Source organism: Mytilus trossulus, chromosome 4, assembly GCF_036588685.1.
Source record: "Mytilus trossulus isolate FHL-02 chromosome 4, PNRI_Mtr1.1.1.hap1, whole genome shotgun sequence".
NCBI lineage: Eukaryota > Metazoa > Mollusca > Bivalvia > Mytilida > Mytilidae > Mytilus > Mytilus trossulus.
Genome location: NC_086376.1, coordinates 4,377,952 through 4,389,119, shown reverse-complemented (window position 1 = coordinate 4,389,119; position 11,168 = coordinate 4,377,952).

The window sequence follows — 11,168 nt, the reverse complement described above, 5'->3', positions numbered from 1 at the left end:
TATTTTGTACCTTAATCAGGTTGATAGATTTTTTGTTTATTTTACATTATTCATTTCGGGAATTGAAGACTATGCAGTATAAATTTTACTCATTGTTGAAGCCCGTACGGGACGTATTGGTAATTTATGCATCATTTGCAATCATATCACATCTTCTTTTTTAAATGGAATACTTTTGAAGTTTGTGGTGTGTTGCAAGAAAAAAAGGGGGGATATAGATACAAAACTTATAATATAATAGATATTAACCGGAGTAAAATACACAACAACAGATAATACTATATGGAAGCAGTAATAATTGTGGAAAAAAACAAAAGCAACGAGTAGTCTATAATAAAACCTGAAGTATCCACAATTCAATTTGAGGTCATATTTGACCGTAGTGTTCTATTGCTTTGATTTGATACCTCACCCAATATGATAGTTTAAGAAATAATTTAAAAGTATTGTCTTGCATGACACTTGATTTATACTTGAAATTATAATTTTTCATAAGGTTAAGGTGCTCTAAACATTTTATAGGTCGAAAAGTTAATTTTTGAAGTTTTGTTTATAAAACGTCGTTTTAAGATTTTTTTGATAAAATAAATCTTAATGATTAAGGTTTATGTATAATAACAAACATTAATAAAGCCAAAACAGTATCATTTGTATTTATGTAGAGTTACGAAATAGAAAAAAATGTCAAAATTGAAACCCTCCCAAATTTTTACAGATTTTTACATATAACCTTTGACCTCAATTTAGAAAAATTGTGACCATATTAAGTCTTGACGACAGGCATATTATTATAGTACACGATTTCCCCTTTCCAATGATATATTATATATATATAGGTGTGTGTTTGGTGGGGAGATTAAATTCAAAAAAATCTACCTTCAGTCACCGCACTAATAAGCAAGTCACAAGTGCAATGCACACTTCACCTTTGTGTCAGTCCATTGAGCGTAATCAAACAGACTTTTTCTACCTGTGTCATACATCAGTAAATCATTCACCTTTCAAAGACTAACACTAATTGACCATGATATGCATGTATTTAATTTTAACAATTATCAATATTCAATTTAAACACTCTGATCTATTTATAGGTTAGACAATACTTGGTCGTGTTTTATGAAGATTTAAGCCCAAGGCGAAACATGACCAAGTATTGTCTGACCAATTTAGAACATATTCACACTTTCGAGTGAACTTACAAAATTAGCCTTTCCCATTGTAATATTCAAACCTTGAAAAGAGTTCACTTTTATAATAAACCAAATGTAAAGCATAGGTAATTATTTCAATGGATGGAATGAAAAAGCACTGACATAGTTTGTGAGGACCGAATGGATAAATTGGTTTTTTTTCTGCTTCAGGTAAAATTTAATACTAATAAAGTTTGAGATTTTTTTTTCTAAAGCAACACAATGTTATATAAATCCCCTTTTTAAAATTTGATTTTTTTTTATAAAGATAAAACTCTGTTTAAGCATTTAAATTCAGACCATTCAACGTTTAATGCTTACTTTTTTATTGATAACTTAATATGTATTGTGTTTCTCCATAAAAACAATCCTTTGCTTTACATATCAGCAGTCTGAAATTGTTTTCTTGAAGGAAAAAAAATCCCTCAAATGCCCGGTTTATAACAAATAAATATTATTTTACCTACATCCTTAATCCCATTAATTTTGTTTATTCTATATTATGTTTACCATTAGAAAATTTATAAAAATTTGCAAAATTCAAAATAATTTGTTTTAATGTTTGCTCTTTCATTTTTAATCAGTTAGGCTGTTTTCCAAGGGAAAAGGCCTCAGGTGGTTGGACACTTCATTAGTGCAGTTATTATTAGTTCACTTTCATAATTAACTGACAATGAAAAAGGTTTCCCCATGTACTATGAAATGCTATACATGAATGACTTTTCATTGTCAGTTAATTATGAAAGTGAACTCTTAATAACTGCACTTATGAAGTGTACAATTACCTGAGGCATTTTCCCTTGGGAAAGAGCCTACTGATTAGATTAAAGATGAAGAGCAAAGATTAAAACAACAAATTTTCATAAATTTTCTAATAGTACACATATATAAAGCCAAATTTTGTGTGCTCAACGGAAGATACCCTAACGACAATTTTACCTCTATATCGAAAAAAGGGAAAGCCGTAGTAGATTATATGTGGGTCCCGCAGGATATTTATGAATATTTACAGATCTAACGCATTCACACGGTATTGGAAATTATACGTTGGACTGCATGGCTACTCGTTTTTCGTGTTCTTTGTATCACTTCCTAACAGCTGACACCTGTTTATATCTTTTACCCTATTTATTGATCAAATGACCAAATATTTTTATTTTATATAGAATAAAAGCCACGTACTTTTTAATAAGGTTGGGGGAGACAGAGTGAAATAATTTTAAATCCTGAATCTAAGTTGAAAAAGATGTATTGCCATTCAAAGGAAAATATTTATGAAAATTGAATTCGTTAAAAGTTGTTGAAAAACGATTGGCATTTTCGCCATGAAAACGTAATGAAGAAAAAAAACCAAATACAGCATTCGAATTTCCCCTAAATAACTAACAAAGACAACAAAGTGACTCGTATTTTTCATACACTGTTATTTTTGTATGATGTATTGTGTTGATTTATATATGGCTTCAACCCCATTGGGGTATAAATGTGCATTTTATTCAATAAACAGTTATCGGGCGGTAACAATTCATTAGTGTTGTGCTTCAATCAGTTGCAGTGATATTTTTATTGAACATGAATAATGAGTTTTAAAGTTTATATCTAGATTATTTAGATAGATAGTTTTATTTTACATAATAAATGATTCGTAGGTCGTTAAAGGACCTGAACAAATAAAAAAAAGAACAGTAGGACGGTAGATAAATAAGTCGTAAAAAATGACATCTATTATTTTTTACATGAAAACTAAGGTATTAGGTTTTCAAATCTTAAGTATTGATGTTAACCATGTTAGCATGCTAATGTTATAGCAATTAATGTCATGGTTATCCTCAAATTTGTACATTTGCTATTAATTTAATAGTACAAACTGTATGAAGACTGGAAAAAGGAACAGAGGCCAGTTTACCACTGGGGTCCTATAATTGCGGAGATAAAATTTGTAGCTAGTTTATGGTTAAAAATCGACCCCAGTGGCATAGAAGTCTCCACAATCAAAGACATACACACGCTTTAAATACCTAACGGAAATTCCAATATTCTACTTTCGCTTTTAGATATTTAAATATCAAAATGTTCTACCTCGAAATAAATTATTACTAAAATATTCAAGTAATGACAAATAAAAAAATGTATATAAAGAAATGTCGTACAACACAATAGCTTATTGAATTTTATTGTTTTTACCAAATAACTGTAAAAACTTGAAAAATATCATTTTCTTTACATGAACGGGAAGTAACCTATATTTGCATTATCTAAATACCAGCATGCAAAGTAAAGCGTAAGTGATCATGATGTCCGTTTTAAGCATAACTATATTGTGCGTCCTTCTACTAGTTTTTTTTTAAAAAGTTTCAGATTTATCATGAAACAATAACAATATCATACTTTTTTATACTTCGTTACAGGGTTTATCATACATGTCGTATTACTGATTTTTTGTTTTGGTATCTTTCGTCCCTCTTTTAATACATTTATTTTTATATTTTTAAAGTCTATGTTTGCTTGCAAGTAGACTGACATGAGCTCCATTTGAATTCTTATTTCTTCTAAACAGAACAAAATGTAGTGTTTTTTTGTGTACAATGAAACAAGTAAATATCTTATTTATTAACATTTTCAATAGCAGGTTAAACATATTATTATAATAAAAAATTAAAAAATACACAAAAGAACATTGAATTATATTTTACAAATACTTTTATATTAACATACATGTATGTAATATATAAATTAAGGACTTTCACTCAGTCAATGCGTTATACGTGGACCTGTTAGTTGTATTAACACTTGGGCTTCGTTCTCGGTCAATATAATCTAAACAGGTCCATATATAACGTATCGACCTCGTCGTAATATTCAAGCACCAACAGTCTTGCATCTAAGCCCTTCAGGGTGAAAATTTCATATCTTCTCTCTAAGTTAGAGCTGTAAATAGTTATCAAAAGTACCAGGATTATAATTTTATACGCCAGACGCGCGTTTCGTCTACATAAGACTCATCAGTGACGCTCAGATCAAAATAGTTAAAAAGCCAAATAAATACAAAGTTGAAGAGCATTGAGGATCCAAAATTCCAAAAAGTTGTGCCAAATACGGCTAAGGTAATCTACTCCTTGGGTAAGAAAATCCTTAGTATTTCGAAAAATTCAAAGTTTTGTAAACAGAAAATTTATAAAAATGACCATATAATTGATATTCATGTCAACACCGAAGTGCTGACTACTGGGATGGTGATACCCTCGGGGACGAAACGTCCACCAGCAGTGGCATCGACCCAGTGGTGTAAATAGTTATCAAAAATACCAGGATTATAATTTTATACGCCAGACGCGCGTTTCGTCTACATAAGACTCATCAGTGACGCTCAGATCAAAATAGTTAAAAAGCCAAATAAATACAAAGTTGAAGAGCATTGAGGATCCAAAATTCCAAAACGTTGTGCCAAATACGGCTAAGGTAATCTACTCCTGGGGTAAGAAAATCCTTAGTATTTCGAAAAATTCAAAGTTTTGTAAACAGAAAATTTATAAAAATGACCATATAATTGATATTCATGTCAACACCGAAGTGCTGACTACTGGGCTGGTGATACCCTCGGGGACGAAACGTCCACCAGCAGTGGCATCGACCCAGTGGTGTAAATAGTTGTATACCATACTTTGCCATCTGATGCTGGTAAAGGGACAGATAATATTACTTAACAAACAGAAGTTTAAAACAAACACTGAGTTGATGATTATATAAAATATGACCAGTTTCTCTGATATGTCTGATATTACCACTCCAGGACAGGAACAATACAATTTATTGAAATAATATTCACATTGAATGAATGGCTATCATTTATTTTGAATTTATAGAACCAATAAATTATTTTTTGACTCTTCACATTGAATAATCCGCAAAACGGATTATGTAAAATGCGAAGAGTCAAAAATTAATTTTATGGTTCAATAAATTCAAAATAAATTATTGCCATTCATTATAACTAAATTTCTATCAAAATAAGGCTAAAAAGAACTTTTTATATTATTCATATTAACAATACCACGTACACACATGTTGGCGTATGAATACACAACGTCAGAGTGGGCGTGTCGCCATAAAAATTGACAACATTGAAAAAAAATTAATAATTTTAACCAATCAGAAGACAGGTCATACACCAAATTTATTTATTTATAATCATTGATATATTTGGTGATGTTTTATTAATTCCTTCATGCAGCAATTGACACCTATTATCAAGAAAACAGAACAGAACATGTGGTATTCATCAACCAACAAATTATAATTAAAGGGACAAATTTATTTGATTATTTGGTGTTTTCTAAGTGGTGTAACTGATAACTTCTTATTTTCAATTCAACATCATTTTGATGCAATTTCTTGGGCTTAGATGCAGAACTGCCTAGCTCACCTATATAATTTAACTCTTGTTGGATAAATATGAGTTGGATTTTTAAAAATGTTGGAGAACCGTGAATAAACCACCAGGCGGCATCGACCAGTGGAAATCACCAGCAAAAAGCAGGACAAGCTTCTCGCTATAAAACAAAACTGAACGGAAATATGAACATTATGTTCCGTTCGAAGAATAAAATATAATATGTAGGGGTCTATATTCTAAATGTCTCAAATTCCGGGATATCACATGCACCATCATTTTCATTATCTTATATTGTTTTTATATCAAACGTATGAAATTCAATATACAAATTACTAAAAAAGGAAACTAGAGGATCTAGTTAAGAGCCTGTGTCACTCACCTTGGTCTATGTACATATTAAACAAAGGACACAGATGGATTAATGACAAAATTGTGTTTTGGTGATGGTGATGTGTTTGTAGATCTTACTTTACTGAACATTCTGCTACTTACAATTTTCTCTATATGTAGTGAACTTTGCTCTTCAGTTACAGAGGGAAATGTTTTGTTAAAACTTACCAAAATTTACCAAATTAATGAAAATTGTTTAAAAAAATGACTATAAAGGGCAATAACTCCTCAAGGGGTCAACTTACCATTTTGTTCATGTGGACTTATTTGTAGATCTCACTTTGCTGAAAATTATTGCTGTTTACAGTTTATCTCTATATACAGTATTCAAAAAAATAATCAAAAACGGTAAAATTTCCTTAAAAAAAACAATTGGGGGCAGCAACCCAACAACCAGTTGTCTAATTCATCCTGAAAATTTACCCCGTGAGATTTGCTATAAATGCTTTAGTTTCAGCGTTATAAGCCAAAATCTACATTTTACCCCCTATGTTCTATTTTTAGCCATATCAGCCATCTTTTTTGGAAGCCTGGGTCACCAAACACATTTTTTTTAAAATAGTGATTGTGGCTAAGTTTGGTTAAATTTGGCCCAGTAGTTTCAGAGAAACAGATTTTTGTAAAAGATAACAAAAATTTACGAAAAATTGGTAAAATATTACTATAAAGGGCAATACCGTTTTGGTCATCTTGACTTATTTGAAGATCTTACTTTGGTGAACTTTATTACTGTTTACAGTTCATCTCTATCTATAATGATATTCTAAAGAATAACCGAAAACGGTAAAATTTTAATTACCAATTCAGGGGCAACAACCCAAAAAAACGGTTGTCCGATTACTCTGAAAATTTTAGGGCAGATATATCTTGACTTGATAAACAGTTGGACCCCGTCAGATTTGCTCTTAATGCTTTGAGTTATAAGCCAAAATCTTCATTTCACCCCCTATGTTCTATTGTTAGCCAAGGCGGCCATCTTGGTTGGTTTTGGCGGGTCACCGGACATATTTTTTTAAACTAGATACCCCAATGATGATTGTGGCTAAGTATGGTTAAATTTGGTCCAGTAGTCTCAGAAGAGAATATTTTTGTAAACGTTATTTCTATTTTGCAGATGCAAGTGCTGTCTTGTAGTCATTGAACAGTGGTATACTACTGTTGCCATTAGATTAGAGCCATAACCCCCAAAATCAATCCGAACCTTACTTTTTGGTATGGAATAGTTATCAAAGGTACCAGGATTATAATTTAGTACGCCAGACGCGCGTTTCGTCTACATAAGACACATCAGTGACGCTCATATCAAAATAGTTATAACCCAAACAAATACAAAGTTGAAGAGCATTGAGGGTTAGTTGTGCCAAATACGGCTAAGGTAATCTATGCCTGGGATAAGAAAATCCTTAGTTTTTCGAAAAATTCAAAGTTTTGTAAACAGGGAATTTATAAAATCGTTCACATAATTGATATTCATGTCAACACAGAAGTGCTGACTACTGGGCTGGTGATACCCTCGGGGACGAAACGTCCACCAGCAGAGGCATCGACCCAGTGGTGTAAATAGTTATCAAAGGTAGCAGGATTATAATTTGAACCTTGTGGTACGTACAATTTCATAGAGATCAATGGACGTACACCTAAAAATTATTGTCTGGAAAACACAAACCTTTGATTTGACCCCTTTATGGTTCTCAATTGGTCAGTTACCGCCAACACTGATCCAAAATCTTCATTTTTGGATGGATCCAGAACTTTTTATAAGGAGGGGGTAAATCCAGTCATGCTTCAGTAATTCCCTATATAATCAACCAAATTTTTCCTACGAAAGGGTGCCAGGGCCCCGTAGACACTCTCCCCCTGGATCCGACAATGAAAAATCTTGTGGTGCAATTTCATAGAGATCAACACAGTACATTAAAACACAATTTGATGTCCTGAAACACGGAAAAAAATACTACTTTTTGGACCCTAATTCCTTAAACTGTTAGAAAAGCCTTAAAATTAATTGTGAATAGCACATTATTTTACAATTTCATACACTTTTACTCAAGATATTGTCCGGAAACCCAATGTTTTTTACGAACACAATGTCATAATATTATACGATCACAAACTTTGTGGTCGGATAAAAACCTACTGTTATGTTTGCAAGAATTCCAAAGTCATTATACCATTCCTTAGAGGGCATCATGGTCAAATATTCTTCATTTATATGAGATGTGTATGCTTACACTACTACATACCAGATATACCTGACTTTACATTACTATGAATGCGAACGAAATTGGACTAAAAAAATTAATTTGGCATTAAAATTAGAAAGATCATGTTATAGATACTAATTTTCAAGTTGATGGAAATACAACTTCATAAAAAACTACCTTGACCAAAAACTTTAACAAGCGGATGGACAGACAACAGGACAAATAGTCCCACAGACCTACTATACAAAACTAAAAAAATGATCAGCATGAACCTTTCCAAAAAAATCAGGTGCCCCAAACCACACATTTATCAAAAGATAAAATATGAAGAACTGTTTACAAAACTTTTTTGAAATATTTAGGCCTTTCTATCTGAGGAATAGTTTACTTTAGCTGGATATGGCAAAACTTTCAGGAATTTTGGTCTTAAATGCTCTTCAACGTCATACTTTATTTGGTCTCATCCCATTTTTGGAGATTTGAGCGTCATGATGAGTCTTTTGTAGAGGAAACGAGAGTCTGACGTAAATCCAAAATTTGAGGATGTTTGCTCCTCCACTTTTTGATTTTTTTCCAGATTTTCGGAATAATCTGGTTTTATCCATGTATTGTCCTTACAACATTTTGCCCACTAACCCCTACTTTTCTTTTCATAATTATATATCATTAAGTTAAGAAAGCCATATTTCAAAATGTTATAAAATTCTTGTTATTTTTCATTGTTTTTGAAACAAATAAGGTGTCAATGTAAAATATATGAAAAATCTAGAGAGAATTATTTCCCGCCAAATTTTCAATGATTTATATCTCAAAAACGAGCACACGAACCCTCCATTTTTTTCTTTTTTTTTTTCTTTATTTATATACTTACAATTCATAATAGTCTTTTAAAAATATAAAAAAAAAGATGTGGTATGATTGCCAATGAGACAATTATCCACAAAAGACCAAAATGACACAAACATTAACAACTATAGGTCACCGTCACCGGTCACTGTCACTGCCTTCAACAATGAGCGAACATCCTTAATCCTGGTATCTATGATGAGTTTACTTAAAATAATCAAATAAATTGACTGATTGATCTTTGCCTCACGTGTATACTGTAAAAGAGAAAATGGCAAGATAGTGATTGAAAAAAATATTCTATTGTATATATTATTTATTATTTCATAACAAATCACTTTGTGACATACTATATCTACACAATTGTACTAAAATACTAAATTAATAATTAAACATCAGTTACATTTTTTTAAACGATACATGATGATGATACAATTTCTACAAAATTTAATGATAATACTAATGGACAGGAATCATTGAAATCAGTTAGAATGATTTTTGTTGCACTTATGAGTTTGATTATCCCCTTGATATTTTTACCATCTCCTTTATTTTATTCAAATCAATAACAGGACCAAAAATTCCAAAATTTAATAAGAAATGTTTGGAAGCATACACCAAGATCATGAGAGTTGATATATATATGTGTAGATACATTTTGCTTGGAGCATAAAAAATGTAGAAACATGTAAAAATTGTAAAATGTAAAGCTATGACACTTCTGGTGTTGTGGACTTTGGGAAGATCACTTCCAAATCTTTGTGATTGATCTCATCAATAATATGTGCAGGTGTTTAAGATGCACTTTGCATGATTTTTCTGTTTTAGGATATATTTATATTTATTAAGCTAAGTTGTGCTTAGTTTTATTTATGTTTCATTATTACAGGACAGTGCAACATGGAGGGAAATTTCTCAGTTTGCGAATTCAAATCAACAGTTTACCGGATGTGAAAAAAGCATATTCAATATAGTGAGAAGCAGTAAAGGAATTTCTACAAATAAAATGTATGATGTGTATTTATAAAAATTTTAAAGAATTGAGTATTACATATAAGGTTATTCCGTTACCTGCAAGTGTATCATCCGTTGCAGTTTATATTAGTGGCCTTGTGCAGCAATCCGTATCTGAATCAGTGTTATCAACTCATTTTTATAGCATAAAGTGGTATCATGATTTCAGTTTAGTGTGCAATCCGTGTGAAGACAAGCTTATTCAGATGATGATTGAAGGAGCTAAGAAAATTTTAAGTAAACCAATTTTGAAGAAAGAGCCAATTACAGCAGATCATTTACGGAAGATAGTGGACAAAATTGGTAGTGATCGTGCTCATTTGCCGAATGTTAGAATTTGTGCTATGATGTTAGTTGGTTACGCAGGAATTTTACGCTACAGTGAAATAGCAAATTTAAAAATGTGTAACATAACATTTTTTGACACTTATGTTTTTTTGAATATTGAATCTGGGAAAACTAATGTATATAGAAGGGGTAATTATGTTATAATTTCTAAAACAAATTTGCCTACCTGTCCAGTAGTTTGGTTATTGACATATATTAATTTAGCTAACTTGGCTTTGGATTTTAATCAATATGTGTATCGTTCTGTAAGATATTTTAAGTCAGTAAATTCTTATAAGTTAGCAGAGGTTAATCGTCCTTTATCTTATACTAGAGCTAGGGAGTTACTTTTGGGCGCATTAACTGCGATTGGTCTTGATTGTTAACTTTTTTGTCTTCATAGTTCGCGCAGTGGTGGTGCAACTGCTGCTGCAAGAAATGACGTTTCTGATCGTTTAATTAAAGAGCATGGAAGGTGGCGTACCGATTTTGCTTAAGATGGTTATATCAAAGATTCTGTTAAAAAGCAACTAACGGTTTCGTCAAATCTTGGTATATAACGGGTTTCAAATTTTGAAATTTTTGGTGATATTATTTAGCTCAATTATGCTATGATTTTACTATTTTTCCCTTTGTCTCGAGTAGCACACCTAATTTATGACGTTTGTTCTTTGTAGTCCATAGAATATTAATAACTTTATATTCGGACGAACGTAGTGAGGTAGAATATAAATAAAATTTAGTTGTCGTACGTAAGTAGTTCATGAATATTCATGACATGTGACCATTTGTCCGCACTTAAAA